The sequence below is a fragment of the Mus pahari genome, chromosome X (genome assembly GCF_900095145.1).
Source record: "Mus pahari chromosome X, PAHARI_EIJ_v1.1, whole genome shotgun sequence".
Classification (NCBI taxonomy): Eukaryota; Metazoa; Chordata; class Mammalia; order Rodentia; family Muridae; genus Mus; species Mus pahari.
The window spans coordinates 37689244-37709536 of NC_034613.1; positions in this window are offsets into that span (position 1 = coordinate 37689244).

A 20293-nucleotide genomic window follows, 5' to 3' on the forward strand; every position below is an offset into this window, starting at 1 on the left:
AAAATTACCCCACAAGAAACAGAAGTGCCCTATCTTGTTCTGGACCCCCAATGTCCCTGTGCTTCACTCAATAGTAACTGACATTTCTATCTTACACTATTACACTACTCAGAGACTCAAGAGACTCATCAAATAAATAAGATACAGAGTGTCTCAAAGTACTGGACACTCTGGATCACAGGATTTTAAATTTCCTTGTTGCCTTGAAATTTGTGAAGGGACATGGTCACAATTTCTGAGAAGGATATTCTCTAACATCTTTAAGAATCCAAAAAGAGAACAGTGATGGATGATATTTGTGATAACCAAATATAGAAAGGAAAGTCATGATACAATAGTGGGTAGTTTGTTACAATAATGATATTCAGTGAATGCATAGATAAAATATTCTGTTAGGACATTGACAGATGTCACATCCTACGGATTGGTGGTATGGGTTAATCTGAAATGTTTCCTCCAAGTTCATGTATTTGAACCCTTAGTACTCAGTTGGATGCATAGTTTAGGGAGGTTATGGCTCTTCTGGGGGCAAAAGAGACATGGGTGCTAGAAATGAGTCACTGTGAGGAGAACCTTGAAGGTTATTCCCTAGCTGCACTTCTCTCTTCCCTTTTCTACTTCTTTCCTACCACCACAATGTAACCAGCCACAAGCTTCCTTTACCCTGAATTAGGTCATAACATTTCTTTCATTTTTCCCACCAAGACAGTTTATATCTTCCGACCTTTGACTCAAACCTCTTTCTGTGTAAAGAAAATAATCAAACCTGCTATAGGTGATTGCTGTCTCAATTTTAGAGAAAACAAAACTAAGGTCTAGAGATTATAAAAATTGATGAAAGTTGCATAGTATGTAGCAGCATTCACACACACACACACACACACACACACACACACACACACACACACACACACATTTACCATAACAGCACATGTTAGCAACTTGAAGGAAAGAACTGACATGGAATTTGGAAACAGATCAATAAGGGTATGGGCAATTTCTCTTCAAAAGTACTATGAGGCTTTCCAGAAATTTGTGAATTTATGCTTCATCATCTGTAAACCACAAGTTGTAATAGTGTCGCTTTGCAAGTGCATCATGAAATGCATATTGGAAGATGCAATAAAAACACACTCATACCCCTCAACAGTATTAGTAAGTCTCTCACTCTTCTGTGTTTCAAACTTGATACTTCTACCAAGCTACAATAATAAGTTGTTTAGTAAGATAAACAATGTGCCTATTTACTTATTTTGGATGCATAATAAAGTAAATATTTCCATGGAGAAGTATGTGAACATCACATGTTCTTCTCCTGCTCAGGATGAAACCCCAGAAGGCATGGTTTCAAGACTTGCTCACCAGGGTGATGTTATTGGGAGATGACTGAAATAGTTGATCATTATCAGAGGTCACGGACTATCTATCCCTGAAGACTGTTCTTTATCCTCAGTTGCTTTTCTTCCTGGCTGGAAAAGTGGGAGGCATTCCTGTACTACACACTTCTGCTCTGATGTGCTGCATTATCTGAGGCTGAATGAAATGGCACACCATCAAAGAATGCACTGTCCAAAATCAGGATTTCCAAAGTTCCCTGTGTATTAGTTGTTTGCCTTAGATAGTAACTGTAGGATAAAGCTCCCTAAGGCATTTTGTTTTTACTAGTCTTCACTTCTAGACTGGAGAAAGCCTTCAGAGCTGGTTGTTTAAGGCTTTTATTGTTCACTGCTCTAGCACACTTGGGGATATTTTCAAGGTAAATATGCCAAAGAAATTTCACTTTTCTCAAAGCCCCCAAGCTTTAAACTTAGCAAATAACTTCTTCCATCCACTTCTCCAAGACAGGGAAAAAACAGCCAGTTCAAATAAACTCTTTAAACTATGAATTATCGAACTTCAAAAGTTTTAAGTACTGTGTTTACCTTGACTCCCTTTTATTCTTGATCCTTTTTAGCCGCCCCCCAAAAGGAAGACATGTCCTCCTCTACTAATACTAATGTCTGGATCACCTTTGTCCCTCTCAGCCCTTATAATGTTTTTTGTCAGGCAGGCCCTTCTCATACACACTCAGTATTGTTTTCTTTATATTCAGTCCTTCTCCTTGGCCTGCAGATCCATCTGAAAAATCTCTTTGCAGCTTCCCCAGATTCAGAAAAACACCTACAAAAAGCAAACAATCAAAGGATGTTGAGTGTGTGACACTCTTTTAATAAAGTTCTCTCCAGGAACAAAGCTTTAATACTTCTACTTCTTTTTACCCAATTACAACTTATGACTCAAGTTGTTCTAATTTCATTTTTTTTTTTTTGCCTGCATGTAGACACAAACAGTGCTCTGGATAGATCACCAGATGATTTTTTTATCACCTTTATCACCAACTCTGTTGTCATTTTCAGGTACAATTTTGTTCTGTTTCAGACATTTGACAGCACTTTTTGGGTGGGTTGCAATGTAGAGTAAATTCTTCTCCATTGCCTTCTGTGACATTCATTTATTCATTTATTCACTCCATTTATCTAACAAGTATTCCTTCAGAATTGCTATGCTAAAACAAATTAATGAATACAACAAAGCTCTCAGGCTCAAGGGACATTGAACTCATTAAGTCTCTTTGACTACTCTTATGTGCTTGATGTTATCTTTTTTTTTTTTCTTTTTCTTTACTTTTTCCAGGACAGAGTTTCTCTGTGTAGCCTTGGCTGTCCTGCATCCAGGGATCCACCTGCCTCTGCTGAAACTAAAAGTGTGAACCACCAAGCCATGCTTTGACATTCTTTTTACATTTCCTTTCTTCTACTTCTTGAATATGCACTTAGGAGCAAAGACAAAACCTAAAACATGAGAAAATACATAAAAATGTGATGGAGACTGGGTGATAGCAGGTGGATTGTTGGTAGGGATGGGAGGAAAATAACAGGGCTGAAAGATCAGTATGACCATAATGTATTCTCATTTATGAAAAAATGTTATTTTTAAAACATCTGTTGGTATAATTTTCTATAACATGCTTTTAACTTACTCTGAGTTCTAGTCACAGGAAAAGTTCAATGTTCTTGAAACTTTCTGTTAGTATATACATTTCCTGTGCTCTTCTCCAACATCTGTAGGATCTGGATATTCAAGAGTAACATACTTCTAAGCGGTGGTTCAATATCAGCTACTTTTAAGGTATTTCTATTATAGTTTATTTATAGAGTACTTCACAGTTTTGTTTTTTATCATCCCAGAACTGTTTTTTCATCTCTTCCGTTTAAGTAGTTTGCTTGTTTCTGATGGGTATAACTATGACCAATTTAGTCTTTATTTCTGCTATATCTAGCCCAGTTGGTACCTTTCCTGTAGTAGATGCTCACTAGTCATTGATTTGATTAGAAATGAGCAGAAAGCAACACCTGGATTGAAAACCACCGTTATAGGAATGTGCTGAATATAAAGCAATTAAAGTATTTCCTGGTTGATTAAGGGAGGCAGGAAGAAAACAGCAAGGCATCAAGAATTTGAATGAGAAGAGTACTTCAAGGACCAAAGATTGAACAGAAAGAGGGGAATGAAGACTCTAAGAAAAACTTAGCTAAGTAGAGTTTTGGCATCTCCCCCTATTCCCGCCTTCTCTGTTTTCACTTCAACAGAAAATAAAGAAATTAAATAGAAAGGAGCATCCCAAGTTTGTTTACCCTCCAAAATGGGCAAGATGAGCTAAGATGAAAGGATGGACCATCCAGAGACTGCCCCACCCGGGGGTCCATCCCATAATCAGCCACCCAATGCAGACACTATTCCATATACCAGCGTGCGTGATCTTGCGGAAAGGACACTGATATAGCTATCTCTGTGAGACTATACCAATGCCTGGCAAATATAGTAGTGGATTCCCACAGTCATCTATAAGATAGTACACAGAGACCCCAATGGAGGAGCTAGAGAAATTACCCAAGGAACTGAAGGGGTCTGCAACCCTATAGGTGAAAGAACAGTATGAACTAATCAGTACCCCCAGAGCTCGTGTCTCTAGCTGCATATATAGCAGAAGATGGCCTAGTCAGCCATCGTTGGGAAGAGATGCCCCTTGGTCTTGCAACCTTTATATGCCCCATACAGGGGAACACCAGGGCCAAAAATTGGGAGTGGGTGGGCAGGGGAGCAGGGTTGGGGGAGGGTATAGGAGACATTCAGGATAACATTTGAAATGTAAATGAAGAAAATATCTAATAAAATAAGTCAAAAAAATCTTACTAACAGAAACCAAGACCACTCACCATTATCTGAACACAGAACTCCCACCACAGCAAGTCCTATATAACCCAACACACCAGAAAAGCAAGATTCAGATTTAAAATCATATCTCATGAAGCTGGTAGAGGATTTTAAGAAGGACATTAGTATCTCACTTAAAGAAATACAGGAGAACACTGCTAAACAGGTAGAAGTCCTTAAAGAGGAAACACAAAAATCTCTTAAAGAATTACAGGAAAAGACAACCAAACAGGTGAAGAACTTGAACAAAACCATCAAAGATCTTAAAATGGAAATGGAATCAGTAAAGAAAACCTAAAGGGAGACAACTCTGGAAATAGAAATCCTAGGAAAGAAATCAGGAGCCATAGATGTGAGCATCAGCAACCGAATACAAGAGATGGAAGAGAGAATCTCAGGTGCAGAAGATTCCATAGAAAACATGGACACAACTATCAAAGAAAATGCAAAAAGATCCTAACTCAAAACAGGAATTCCAGGACACAATGAGAAGACCAAATGTAAGGACAATAGGTATAGATGAGAATGAAAAATTTCAACTTAAAGGCCAGTAAATATCTTCAACAAAATTAAAGAAAACTTCCCTAACCTAAAGAAAGAGATGCCCATGAACATACAAGAAGCATACAGAACTCCAAATAGACTGGACCAGAAAAGAAATTCCTCCCGACACATAATAATCAGAACAACAAATGCACTAAATAAAGATACTATATTAAAATCAGTAAGGAAAAAAAGTCAAGTAACATATAAAGGCAGACCTATCAGAATTACACCAAACTTCTTAACAGAGTCTATGAAAGCCAGAAGATCCTGGACAGATGTTATACAGACACTAAGAGAACACAAATGCCAGCCCAGGCTACTATACCCAGAAAAACTCTCAATTACCATAGATGAACAAACCAAAATATTCTATGACAAAAGCAAATTCACACAATATCTTTTCATGAATCCAGCCCTTCAAAGGATAATAATGGGAAAATTGCAACACAAGGAGGAAAACTATGCCCTAGAAAAAGCTAGAAAGTAATCCTTCAACAAGCCTAAAAAAAGCCTCAAGAACAGAATCCAACTTTAACAACAGAAATAACAGGAAGAGAGAGTGTAATTCCATTGTTTGACCACAAAATTTCTTTTCTCTCTGAAGGAATAAAATATGTGACATCATCATCTTCTAATTTACTAATTAGATAACCTTAGTTCATATATTATTATAAGTTGTTGAGGATAGTGGAAAAACATGATACATTATTTGTATGCAGCTACCTTACCACGTGGGAAGCAGTTTGAACTCAAATTTATATATATTTAACAATATAGCAGATATTCATTTTGTACCAAACATGAACTTAGCACTATCTTGGTGAGTGGAATATTGGGAATATTGGGTATAGTAGGTTTTGCTTTCATACACTTAATTACTTTTAAGTGAAAACAATTAAAAAACTATTTTTATTAAATTATATATATATATATATACATGAATATATAAATTAATTTTATTTTACTTGCATACACACACACACACACACACACATGTATATATAAAACAAAAATGATAAGGATTTCTGGAATTCCGTGTGATATTTTGATGCCAGCTGAGAATGGTTCAAGATAAATTTATTATGATATAAACCTTTAAAATCCCTTCTACCAGCTTTTGAAATATAAATTATTATATAAAGATAAAATAAGTGTAATTATCTTATGATTCACCTCAGTTATTTATCCTTTTAAAAAACAGTTAAATATTTTATTCTAGCATTTTCAAATGTACAGCACATGGTTGTTTTTACCTCCTACTGTCCACACCAGCGTTTCTTTCTGCCATTTAACCATAACTCAGTACCTATTATTCAAGTGTTCCCTATCACTTTCTCTTTGATATTCTCCCTTGCCCTGTAACCAGTACTCTGTTCTTTACTTTCACAAGATAATCATTTTCAGATTCTACATATGAGTGGCATCATGAAGTATTTCTTCCTATGCCTCGTTTATTTCACTTAACATAATGTTCTCCACTTCCATCCCTACATTGCCTCTGAATATTTTAATATTACTATATATTAATATATACTAAATATTTTAATATTTAATATATATAATTCATAAAGAAGTATTCATTTGTTCAGCATTAAATGAATCCCCACTGTAAAGTAAAACACTTAATCAGGAGATACCTTACTCTAGGAAGAGAGAGAAGATAAATTACTAAAATGCTCTAAGGAACTGCTTTCCATTCCAATTTCTGCCTTCTCCCTCCTGGCATCAGCTTTACATTATTTCCACCTCTACATGTCCACTTAGAAAAACAGTTTCCGTCTTTGAAGAAAATATAGAAACCTATGAGGCTGCTTCAAGTCACTGTTACATAGCACTCACTTTTTGAGGTGGGGCCTCCTGACTCCTGCTCCTTCTGATTTCTGACTGCTAAGTGATTGGCTATCATTTTACAGTGACTTCTACCCTGATCTTCTAACTCTTTAGGATAACTTAATACCCAATTTTCCAAGGCTATGATCTTGCCACTTTATTTACTTCTCTGATGGGTTTATTAACCTGGTATTAACCTTACTTTCTAGAAGTTGCCCAACTCCTATCTTCCACATCTGTTCCAAACTGTTTTTTTTTTTGTATTTGTGTGTTTGTAAGTTGTTTTTTTATTGTTTTGTTTTGTTTTGTTTCCCTATTCTGACTTTTAGTCTTCCTTGACTTTTGATGTTTGCCAGACCCCTAGACCCATAAGAACAAATGCTGAGTCTTGCATTGATTCATACAATCTACTTCTACTTGTTTCAGGTTTTTGACTTCAGTCATTTTCACCACTAGGACTAAAGTGGTCCTGTTTGTAAGAAATGGCAGCAGTTATATTACTTAATCTGATTGAAGTAACACTTAAAGTCTTAAGTGTCTGTAAGTATACCCTTGGCTCATTTTCTCAATGGTGTTCTCTTCCGTATAGAACTACCCTTTGCTTTTCCCCTTTCAAAAGCACAATTCAAAAGGAAGACTATTATGGACTCATAAGGCATCTTGTATTTGAAAAACTTTTTTCTTCTATTATGCTTAATAGTTTAAGCCTGGGTCTAAGTAATAATCAATTTTATACTTTTTGAAGAATTTTTGGGTGTTAGATCAATATATAGAGATCAATATAGAATCTCAGGATGGCTTTTTTTGAGACATGAACAACAATCCTACAACATCCCTTGAATAAGTTAATTCTATAGTGCTATACAAATGAATATTTCAACTTCTATGACCATATCTCCTTCACAAGCAAACAAATATTTATTCTTTACAAGTTCTATGTCAAGATGTTGCCAAGATCTTTTAGAAACTAAGAACTTGGGACTGGAAAGGTGATTGAGTTAGTAAAGTGCTAGCATTCACAATTTGATTTGATCCTCAGTACCACTTAAAATACCCAACATGGTAGGGTACGCCTATAATCTCATCACTATAGAGATGGCAAGTTCATGACCATTATCAGCTACATATTGAGTTCAAAGATAGTCTAGTCTACAGGAGCCCATGGGTGTGTGGGGCAGGATCAAACAGGTGCTCTTAATATTTATATTGTCCTGACAATAATTCTAGGACAATTTTAAGGTGAAGTAGTTAGCCAACCTTGCAACACTTGGCAGTTTAAGAAATAGCCCTTTGTCTTATGAAGGCTCTATATCCCTGTGTGGGGGAATACCAGGGCCAGGAAGCATGAGTGGGTAGGTTGGTGAGCAGGGGGAGAGGGGAGGGAATAGGGAGCATGGTGTTTTCCGAAGGGGAAACCAGAAAAGGGGATAACATTTGAAATGTAAATAAAGAAAATATCCAATAAAAAATACAAACCATAGATAGATAGATAGATAGATAGATAGATAGATAGATAGATAGATAGATAGATAGACAGATAGATAGACAGATAGATAGATACTCTGGGACTATTTTATGCAGCTGGTTCATGAATACAACAGAATGTCCCCAAAGGAAAATTAAAGTAGCTCCCAGACAGATGGGAGTTGAGAACTACTGACACCATTTTGGAATTTTTTTTCCTGAATACTGAATTTAGACAGTTTAGGAACCAGAAATTTCTCTTTAGTTAAGAAGTTATTCCCCTGTGGAGAACATATAGCTTTCATAAGAAATCCTAGATGATCTAAACCATAAGAATTTAGTACACAAAATAAATAATATAACTCCCTTAAGACCTGTTGTGGTAAATCTCCAACCGCAATAAGCCATGTAAGGAAAACACAACTCAGTTATATATTTATAAAGTGTAAGGACATACATAGGAAATCCTGGTATATCAACAGTGCAAAAGGAAGAAACCAAGTAAACTGGAGGACATGATAGAAGCAGGCTTTCTGATGAACAGCATTTTAAAATCTCTGTTCATGGACTTGCTCGTGGAAAAGAAGTTTAGCCCTCTGTGTTAATATACCCATGCTGAGACACTCATGCTGAAACAATTTCTATGGTGATGATATTCAGAGGTGGGCTCTTTAGGACTTAAGTTAGGCAAGCAAGTTTATAAAATTTATGAAAAAGATGAAAGGAATCAAGTAGGGCCATTTTCCCTTATGCCTCTCTTAGGGAAAAGACATAGAACATATCCCCTCTAAGACACAACATTTTGATTGTTGTCTTTGATGCGCAAAGTGGGATATTAAAAAACTGAATCTTATGACACCTTCATTGTAGACTTCCCACCTTAAAGAACCGTGAGAAATAAATGCCTATTGTGAAGAAATCACTCAACTTATGCTTATGGTATTCTGTTGAACCAGAACAAAATAGATTAAGCCAAGATCTTTTCCAAAGTACTTCCACAACAAAATCAAACATATGCCACATCTTCCAGTCTCTGAAAACCACAAAGACAGCCATTTTGTTGTGAGGTTAAAAACAATGAAAATTTTGAAAATAACTGTAATTAACAAGTTCTTGGGCCTGGAGAGATGGCTCAGAGTTTTAGAGCACTAACTGCTCTTCCAGAGATCCTGAATTCAATTTCCAAGCAACAACATGGTGGCTCACAACCATCTGTAATGAGGTCTAGTGCCCTCTCCTGGCTTGCAGGCATAAATGCAGGCAGAATACTGTATACATAATAAATAAATAAATAAATCTTAAAAAACAAAGACAAAAACAAAACCCAAGTTCTTTGTCTTTAGTTTAACAAGTTTGGATCCTAAAATATTGACAAAGGAAGTTGGGGGAAGGAAGCTACAACGGGGAAGAAAATAACGATTGTTATTCCCAAGTCTACTTCACCAGACTTTATCCACCTAACCCAAAAGTCAAAGAATGCATTTTCACACACTTTCCCACATTTGTTTCCCCTCCCCAGTCTCAGTAGGCTCTTCAGTCTCAAACTGGAGATAATCTTCAGATCAATGAGGGCTGATGTCAAACTCTTACTAAGCCATGTTTTCCCAGCTGGGGGTAAATTCCACTTGCCTGGATGTAAAACTTCCTAATTAGAAATGTCAAGTCTCTTTTTAAATAGCAAGGAAGCAATGAGGAGAGGGGAGCATGAGGCTATAAGAAATTAAATTAACTCTTCCTTCACTCTCAATTTCAAGGCTTTGGGAAGTGAAAGCTGCAGCTTGAGACTCCAGGTAGAATTTTATTTATCTTGTGCTGGATGGGGATAGAGAAGTGAGAAAGTACTATAGGGTGTCATGTGAAGTGTATTAGCTAGGGAGATGGTAGTGAAAACTCTCCCAGAATCTCTCTCTCTCTCCTAGTACTTAATGCTTTAGATCTCTTGCATTTCTATGGCAGGGCTTGGAAGGCTCATCAAAGTAGGGGGAAAAAAAGCCAGAGAATCAAAATGAACTTCCATTATCAGCCATTAACACTTTGATGTAAAATGTGTTTATCATATTAGCCTAGGGAAGTGTGGAAGCAAAGAATGAAAAGTGCTAAAATGTTGCCTCATTCTTTGAGTAGGAATATTAAACAGCACAAGGCACAAGTGTATCCTCTCAGTGTGAATAGCCACATTCTAAGCAGGCTGGCTGCCTGAAACTAGCAACCAGATCCTGGGCTTTTGTCATGCTGTGGATAACTCAGAAACAACTGGAGTAGTTCACAAATTCCAAAGGTGAGGAACTTCTCTCTTCTCCATGGCTCTCACTTCACAGAGTGATTTTGAGACAATGTCATAGTTTTTTTTTTTTTAATACAGGTTCAATTACCAAACTGGCTTTAACCATTTACATTTCTTGCTCAAGATGGGGTGGGAGGGGGTATCATAAATAATAGGTAAAGCTGTAGTTGTTACTTGTTCTCTCTCCACAAAAATGCTAGAGAAAAATTATGATGTAATTTATTGTTTGGGGTTTTTTTTGTTGTTATTGTTGCTGTTTTTTTTTTTTTTTTTTTTCTTATTACGATGTTTTCCCAAAAACAAAGGAGAGGTTGCCAGGTGAAATATTCAAATTTTAATTGGGAGCCAGATAACATTTATCATAATTAGCTCTGTCCTCAGAGGTCATCTCAAGCAGGTTTTCTATTAAAATTCTGGCTGATGTAAACATGCTAGGTAGAATAGGAGCTCACCATAGAGAAAATCATCTTATGCCAAGACCACTTAGAAATATGGAAGCCCAGAAGTTCTTCAGTGCATGACAGGAACCTCATGTACTTTTGTTTACTGGAAAATCTTGACGAGTTCCTTTAAGTCATAAATATTAGAATTGTTGATGAAGAGGCTATTCTGTCAGGAACCAAAAACAAAAACAAAAAAAAAAAATGGAGATCTTGTGCCTCTCCCTTTAGTGTGGTTGTCACAATTTTGTCTTTTAATATGGCTTCCTCATTTGAAAAGTGTTCATGAGAATGAGACAGTTAAGTGACTTTGGCAGCACAGCATCAGTAATTCTTCTCAAGTAGGTGATATATGGATGATGATGATGATGATGATAAATTTGGCGATATATTTTTCTGTTCCTGGATAAAAGGACATTTTTTATGGCAAGAACTAGATGACAGTTATACTGTAATCTAATATAAACTAAATATGGAGATGTGACTGTTTTCTGTTGTATTTGTTCACCAGAGTGTAGACACTTCTATTAACTCTCAGTTGAGAGATACTGTAGTTATTTCTCCTAGGCATATGATATCGGGATAGTCTTCATGAATATCAGAAAAATACTTCATGTGCCAACATAGGCAAGTAAGCCATTGTCATACCCTAAGAAGCACACCAGAATTATATACATAGATTGTATACTATTTTCTACATTTCATAGTTAGACTTTGAGATCTCTCCTAAGATACTACTGCATGAATACATGAAAATAGAATCAAGTACTTTACCCCAAAAACTAGGGTTATTTTATATATAGACTGAAGATCATAAAGTGTGGGGAATTGCAGGCTCGTATACAGTCAAGCTGAGGTCTGAACCCTCATGATCATAATTCACCTACATGACATGGTAGGTGTTCCCTCATACTCCTGGAACTCTGGCCCCTGCCTAAGGTACCACCTCCCACAGCCCCTACAAGAGAAGCATGGTCAGTAGTCACTTAAGCAATGGCCCAAGCTTCTGACCTTCAGGCTAAACTCCTCCCCAGTTACCTAGCAACAGTGAAGACCATAAAAGGGGCTGTTAGACCCCCACCTCACTCTCTTACTCTCACTCCTTTGTCCTCTTGCCTCTCACTTCTCTCACTTCTCTCTCCTCTTCCCTTTCTCTTTGTCTTCTTCTTTCCTCTCCTCTCTCCCTTTTGCTCTCTCTTTCTCTCTAGCTTTTTCTCTCTAGCTTTCTCTCTCTAGCTTTCTCTCTCTAGCTCTCTCTCTCTCTCTCTCTCTCTCTCTCTCTCTCTCTCTCTCTCTCTCTCTCTCTCTCTCTCTCTCTCTCTCTCTCTCTCTCTCTCTGGCTTTTCTACCTTCTCTCTTTCCCCTGCATTTCTATAATAAATCTCTTAAACCATAGAGAGTCTCTGCTCCATTAAGACCCACTGTGCACTCTGGTCAGTGTTGGGAACTCCTTCCCCTATTCCCTTTCTCCTACAACCCTGGGGCTTTAGCAAGGTAGCTCCAGGGTGTCCGGTTGGGGGCTGCCCCTTTTCTACCCCCGCTGTGTGGGTCAGGCATGCTCACCCAGGCCATGTAGAAAAGTATCCTGCAGCTCTGCCTGCATCTGCCTTCCCAGAGCACAGGAACTCTGAGTGGACATTAGGCCCCTTTTCCTCCCCACTTTTCCCCAGGGCCCCCGCTCCCTTATTTTGTTACTACAATAAAGAATAGAGTATCTGATGTTGTGATGTAGCTTTCCACAATCCCCTTTTTCCCCCATAGTATTTATTGCAAATACAGAGAAAAATCAGGGGAAAAATTCAGAGAACCAGCAGGCAATGGAAGCCAGAAACTGATTTGAAGGCTCCGGAACTTTGCTTCCTGAGACCACAAGGCTGGAGTCTGGACTTCAGCAACCACACTGGCTGTTAAGAATAAAACTCATATCTGTCAGAGGAATTTAGTCCCTACTCATATAAAGCTGCAGAAAATATCTGACAAGAAAAAAAAAGGAAACAAACCTGTCATCTACAATAGAAATGTGAGCATAGACACTTTGAAGGAACAGAACTCTGCAAAGAACCATGCCCAATGCCAAGGTGATGAGAGCACAATTGTTCTTGCTATATTGATTTATTCCAATATTTGGCCAACCACTGGTCAGAAGTAAATGGCATATGGGAGATATCCTTGAATTCACCTAAGTCCCCTTTAAAGCCCAGGGAGTGGCAATTCTCTTTCCAAAAATATAAGAGCTAAGCATTTTAATCAATGGCTTTTTATTTAGTCCTCATTTGTTTTGCTATCTGACACTAAGTGCTGTTGTTTAAGCATTCCCCCATTAGTGAAAAATAAAAATAAAAAAACTACCACAACAGACGTTAACTGCTAATAGGACTTCAGCTATATGGCCTTCCTACAGTCCACTCTGGAATGTTGACTAACTATTCTATATAGGTAACCACAGCTTTGGTAAATTTATAAGTGCTGTGGTCATGTTACATAGAGAACACAGTATTTTGTAGTACTCCTCTCCATTCCTGGCTGTTGCATTCTTCATGAACACTGTTATTTATTTTTAATTTCCAATTTAATACCTTTTGATTTTGTTATTTTCCCTCTCCCAGCTTCCCAAAGAAAGATCCCTCCAACTTCAAGCTCTTTATGTGTTCCATATTCACTTGTGCACTCTCTCTCTCTCTCTCTCTCTCTCTCTCTCTCTCTCTCTCTCTCTCTCTCACACACACACACACACACACACACCACTTTGTTTTATTACTATATTTACTAGATTCATGAATTCACTGGCTCCAGACATTTGGCTAGATTTCTGTACCAGGCATAAGGTCCCTCTAGTTAAGGGACTGTAAGTTCAATGAGAGAGCTATTGCACACCACTGTTGTACTCTTAGTGCTATTCTACTGTACTGGTCATTCTTGTGACCAGTACATTTTACATATTTTGCCTCATTTTCTAACAATACTCCATGAGCCTTGAGGGAAAGGTGATGAAGATTTCCTATTTAGAACTAAGTACTCAACAGTCACTTATTCACAGTACTTTGACTAGTTATTTGTATCTATATTAACTACCAATCACAGCAAAGGAAAGTGCCCCTAACCAAGGTTGAGCTTAGTAAATGAATCTAATTACCTAGGTTACAAGAAGGATATGAAAGATTTGGGCTTGTTGGAAAGAAAGGGTTTCCAAAGGAAGTGTTCAGAGGCATAAAGCATAAAGATGGCAAAAAATACATATACGATGAAATTGTCAAATGATATTTTGTAAAATAAAAAGATAATATCTTCAGTTCCCTGCACTTACCAATATACACTAAAAAACTGAATGGCGAGTGGCTTAAACATCCCTGGGTTTGAATCCAGCTGATGGGATGTGATGCTATTTATATTCTATAAATAATTCAATTTGTCTCTGCACTGCTTTTCTCTGATGAACTATCCCAAATGCCAAAACAAATAGTTTTCTTACATGTAGATATGTACAGATTGAGGAAAGTATGAAATTGTTACAGTGAATGCTGAAGCATTTGAAAGGGAGGGGGATACTGTGTTCTACTGGATGATATGGTGCATACTTGCATCCTTAAAACAACATTTGTCCTTTAGAAACATTTAATTCTAGACTAAAGAGGACACCAGATGTATTTTGTCCCAATAATTTTAAAAGTTTCCTTTTAACATTAATTTACCTTCTGCTAGTGACTTGTGGTTCTGAATGAAGCCTGTTGATGAGAAATGGCTCACCACAGGGTGTGGTAATCCAACTTCAAATGGTTTTTTTCTCCATTCCTAGAAAACCTGTAATACACTTATTGTCTCCTTACTTTCTATGATTTATGTGTTTTTGTTATTAGAATATATAGGAGTTTTTTGTAATGCTGTATTTGGAATCTATTATTAAAAGGATTTAAAATGACTGTAGCGATTTTTAAAATATTAGCAAATGAGACCTGGAGAATTGTCTGGGTAAGAACTTTGCTTTGGGCTCTCAGGGTAACAGTGAATGAGAAATATCAATATAACTAGCTATGATACCCAGAGACATTGTCACTCTGGAATTAGCAATATTTGTCTTTGCCTCTGTTTTGTATTCCTAGAACCCCTACTGACTCTAATCCTGTGGAGCCTCATTGTTGGCAAAGTGTTGGTTGATACTGGTTGCAAGTATCCTACTCTAACTAAATACTATTTAACATTTTCATAGACAACTAGCAAATGAATCTGTAATAGTGCAATGTCATGGAATATAACAAATAGTAAATAGAAATCATTTTCCCATTATAGGCATAAAATAGTGACACGTAGGTAGCAACTACCCAACCTATTACATTAATATCCCAAGTTATGAATAAGCACACAGGTTTATGTTGTTCTTACCTATACACTAATAATATTGGGAGTGAAACTAGGAAGTTTCCAAGCACAACAGCATTAGACATAACATTCACACACAAAATGTTGTAATGTTTAATATTTCAAATTTTATACATGAATGTCACTTTACATCTCATGTCTTATTATTAGTAGTATTAGTATTAGTATTAGTATTAGTATTATATGCTTGACATTGTAGGGAGGTCCTCATGTGTGTATTTTAGCACTGAGCTATGAGCTAAGCCCTTTCTTCTTGCCCCTATATTTCTGTAAATGTGATAAAAAGCATTTAATGTGCTATTTACCCTCTTAACCAATTTGTAAGTACAAATAACATTTGTTAACTGTAGGCTCTATGTTTTCCAGCAGATCTCTAGAACTTATTTACCTGGAATAACTGAACTACTACAAGTACTGAAAAAAAAAATTCTCATTACTCCATCTGCCAAGCTTTGGCATCCACTATTGTATCTTCTGCTTCTTTGAGTCAGATTATTACAGATATCTTATATAAATTGAAACATGCAGTATTTGAGTTTTTATTTTTAATTTGATTAAAAAATTGATTAATAAAAAGTAACTAAATATAATTGTACATATTATTAGGGTAACATGTAATGTTTTGGCACATATATATGTAGCATAATGGTTTAATTTGAATAAACCTGACCTCAATCATTTATTATTTCACATGAAGAAATATTTTAAAAAATCGTTTCTCCTACCTTTTGAAATGTATTACTCATTATTGCTAACTATTGTCAACATACTGTGGAATAACAATCTTTTTTTCTATTATTAACTAGAGAGTGAGATTGGTGTAGTGGGGAGGGTTTGGAGGAATGGAAGGGAGGGAATAAATTGATATAATTCTATTTCAATTGCAACCTTTTTTTAAACGTTGGAAAGAAACTTTATCTAGATTTTGTTCTAGGACTATTATGTTTTCAGATTGCACATCTAAATCTTAAATTAAGTTTGAATTCTTTTTTCAGATGTTGTAAGGTAAATGTCCAATGTCAATATGTTTTTTATTTTTGCAAATGCAAAATGTGTAATTTTCCCAGGATTTTGGAAAGGTTGTACCTTTCCCCTACTATGTATCCTTGGTGCTTACTTTTTTTTTAAATAAGTTGATCACAAATGCATGGGTTTGTTTCAGGTTTCACTATTCTATACTTGTACATGATATGCCATTCATTGAAGATAATATATTATTTTAATTAACAAATTTTGCAACATATTTTAAAATCTGGAACATATTATACCCTGCAATATGTTTTTTTCTGTTTCATAATCATGGTAACAGGCATGTTGAAACCTCTCTTCATGTTTTTGATAAGGGGAAGCCAAGTGACTTCTATAACAATACAGGCTACTGCCGTTACCCATGGTTGCTTCCCAGTACTCCGATTGTTGAAAACACCAGTCACATCAGACATAGGACTTGAAGGAATTGAGCTGAAACTGATCTGGAAGCTTTCCATCTTGAGGACTAGCTTTCATAGTATCGAAAGATGCTATGCAACCAAGAAAGAAAAGCAATTAGCAGTCCTACCATTTTCTAAGGCCTGCAAACCACAGAAATGATGAATATGGCAAGATAGCCCAAAAGGTGCAATAGTGGCATTTACACATTGGCAGCAAATAACAGTTGTCCACTAGGACTTAGGGATCACTCTCACAGGACAGAATCTATGCGTGGTATTGTAAAGTTGAGCAATTATCTGTTGCTTCTGAGGTCATGAACCCTAGAGGACAACCTACCACTGACCTTTTCTGAATCTATGTACTTTCTAGCTATATTCTACTTATTCATGCTCTCAGATAAATGCAGCTTTCATTTCTAATCAAAGAAACTCATTTTTTTGTAGCAGATGGAGACCATTAGAGAAATCCACAACTGGTACACACACATATTACATATATTTTATATTAATATATATATATATATATATATATATATATATATATATATATATATAACTGACTACTCAGGATATCCAACCCACAATGGATACAATACAATTTCTACACTTAAGACTCAGGGAATATCAACATTAGGAAGAAAGGGCAGAAAGTTTGTAAGAGAATTAAGAGAATGAGAAACAAAATACCTGCTACAAGATAGTATCTTCTATAGGGAAACTGAATGAATGAAATGGCAGCAATATGGTCATTTAAACAAGACCAACACAAACAGTTAACATTAAAACAGTTAACATGCCCATATGGATGGGAGAAATCTCCCAAGGTCTACTTCTTACATGAACATCTACAGACAGTTGTTAATCGTAAGAAAGGGAGATTTAGTTTATCAAGTCCCAAGAAGTCAGCACTGAATATATATACATATGAGCAACACTAAATTAACTCAGGAAGTTGTATTTATATATATACATATACATACAATAACTATATAGAGATATAAACACAAAGCAGTAGTAACTAAAGAAGGTAAGTTCAGAATTTTGAGAAAGAAAAGGGGGACACAGCAGGATAAGGAGAATTTGGGAGAGAAATGACATAGTGATAGCAGCTATGTATGAAATTCTCAAAAATAATTTAAAATTTTAGTTTAAAATATCTGATTTTAGTTAATACATTATGTATAAAATGTATAAATATTGCTGCTTGGCTAAATTCAATACTGAATATAATGTTTGTAGTTATTTAAGCAGCAGCATTAATGCTTAAAACCTGATTATAAAATTTCAGAAATCTTATAAGAAAATTTGAGCTGACAAGTTATGTACTTAACAAGGTGTCACATTAAAGTAATATGAAACCAAAAGGTCACACTCATTATTTTGTGTTCTCTATGGTTTCATATTACTTCTTAGGTTTAATTTTCATTTCTATGGAAAATAACAATGACATTTTCACTGATAGGGATGGCAGTAAATATATATAATACCCAGTGTACAAAGGAAAAAAAGGCTGAGAAAGAAATTAGGGAAAAATTACCCTTCACAGTAGTCACAAATAATATAAAATATCTTGGTGTGAATCTAACTAAAGAAGTGAAAGATCTGTATGATAAGAACTTCAACTCTCTGAAGAAAGAAATTAAAGAAGATCTCAAAAGATGGAAAGATNTCCCATGCTCATGGATTGGCAGAATTAATATAGTAAAAAGGGCCATCTTGCCAAAAGCAATCTACATATTCAATGCAATCCCCATCAAAATCGCAACTCATTTCTTCACAGAATTAGAAAGGACAATTTGCAAATTCATCTGGAACAACACAAAACCTAGGATATCAAAAACTGTTCTCAGCAATTACAGGACCTCTGGTGTAAATACCATCCCTGACCACAAGCTGTACTACAGAGCAATTGTGATTAAAACAAAACAAAACGAAACAAAACAAAACAAAAAACAAAAAAACTGCATGGTGCTGGTACAGTGACAGACAGGTAAATCAATAGAATAGAATTGAAGAACCAGAAATGAACCCACACACCTATGGTCACTTGATCTTTGACAAAGGAGCTAAAATTATCATCCAGTAGAAAAAAGACAGCCTTTTGAACAAATGGTGCTGTCTCATCTGGCAGTTAGCATGTAGAATAATGTAAATTGATCCACTCTTATCTCCTTGTACAAAGCTCAAGTCTAAGTAGATCAAGGAACTCCACAAAAAACCAGAGACACTGAAAGTAATAGAAGGGAAAGTGGGGAAGAGCCTCGAAGATATGGGCATAGGGGAAAGATTCCTGAACAGAACAGCAATGGCTTATGCTGTAAGATCAAGCGTTAACAAATGGGATCTCATAAAATTGCAAAACTTCTGTAAGGCAAAGGATACTGTCAATAAGACAAAAAGGCAAACAACAGATTGGGAAAGGATTTTTACCAATCCTAAATCTGATAGGGGGCTAATATCAAATAAATACAAATAACTCAAGAAGTTAGACTCCAGAAAACCAATTAATACTATTAAAAATGGGGTACAGTCCTAAACAAAAAAATCTCAACTGAGGAACACCAAATGGCTGAGAAGCACCTAAAAAAATGTTCAACATCCTTAGTAATCAGCAAAATGAAAATCAAAACAACCCTGAGATTCTACCTTACATCCTTCAGGATGTCTAAGATCAAAAATTCAGGTAACAGCAGATGCTGGTGAGGATGTGGAGAAAGAGGAACACTCCTCCAGAGCTGGTGGAACTGCAAGATGATACAACCACTCTGGAAATCAGTTTGGGGGTTCCTCAGAAAATTGGACATTCTACTACTGAAAGATCTAGCAATACTACTCCTTGGCATATACCCAGAAGATGTTCCAACATATAATAAGGACACATGCTCCACTATGTTCATATCAGCCTTATTTATAATAGCCAGAAGCTGGAAAGAACCTAGATGACACTCAACAGAGGAATGGATACAGAAAATATATATATTCTTTTATAACTTTTATATTCATGTTGTATAGTATTCAGTTAATATTTATGTTTCTTGTTTACTCATTTTATAAATTTATTTTATAATTTCATACTTTTATATTACTTTTTAACATATTTCATTTTTTTCTACTGAACCCCATTTTTATTCTCATCAGTCCTCTTTTTCTTTTTTTTATTTGTTGATGCCAACAAGTGCTTGCTAAACGGAGCCTGATATAGCTATCTCAATTGATTCTTTCTCTCCTAGCAGCCATTAATTACCTATAGCTTCTCAGGGAAGGATGAGAGCCTCATGATTGCCTCTCCTAACCATGACAGAACATTGATGAATCCAGTCTTGTGAAGACCTTGTAAGAGGAACCACATCTTCCTATGAGTTCATGGGTGCAACAGCATAATCATGTCCAGGAGAAAGCTTTGCATAGCTTTCCTCTCAGTCTTCCAGCTCTTAAATACTTTTCCCTCTTTTGTGAAGACTTGGACAAGGTGTTCTAAATGTTCATCTAAGGATGGGTATATCCCTCTTTTATTGTTTAAGTAACTATTATTAGTTGGACTTAAAAATATTTATTTTATAGAAGTTTATGTGCTACTATTTACAAATGCAACTAATTTTTAGATGCTTACTTGCATCCCAAAATATTACTAACATTATCAGTTCTAACAGATTTTACTTATTGCTTCACTA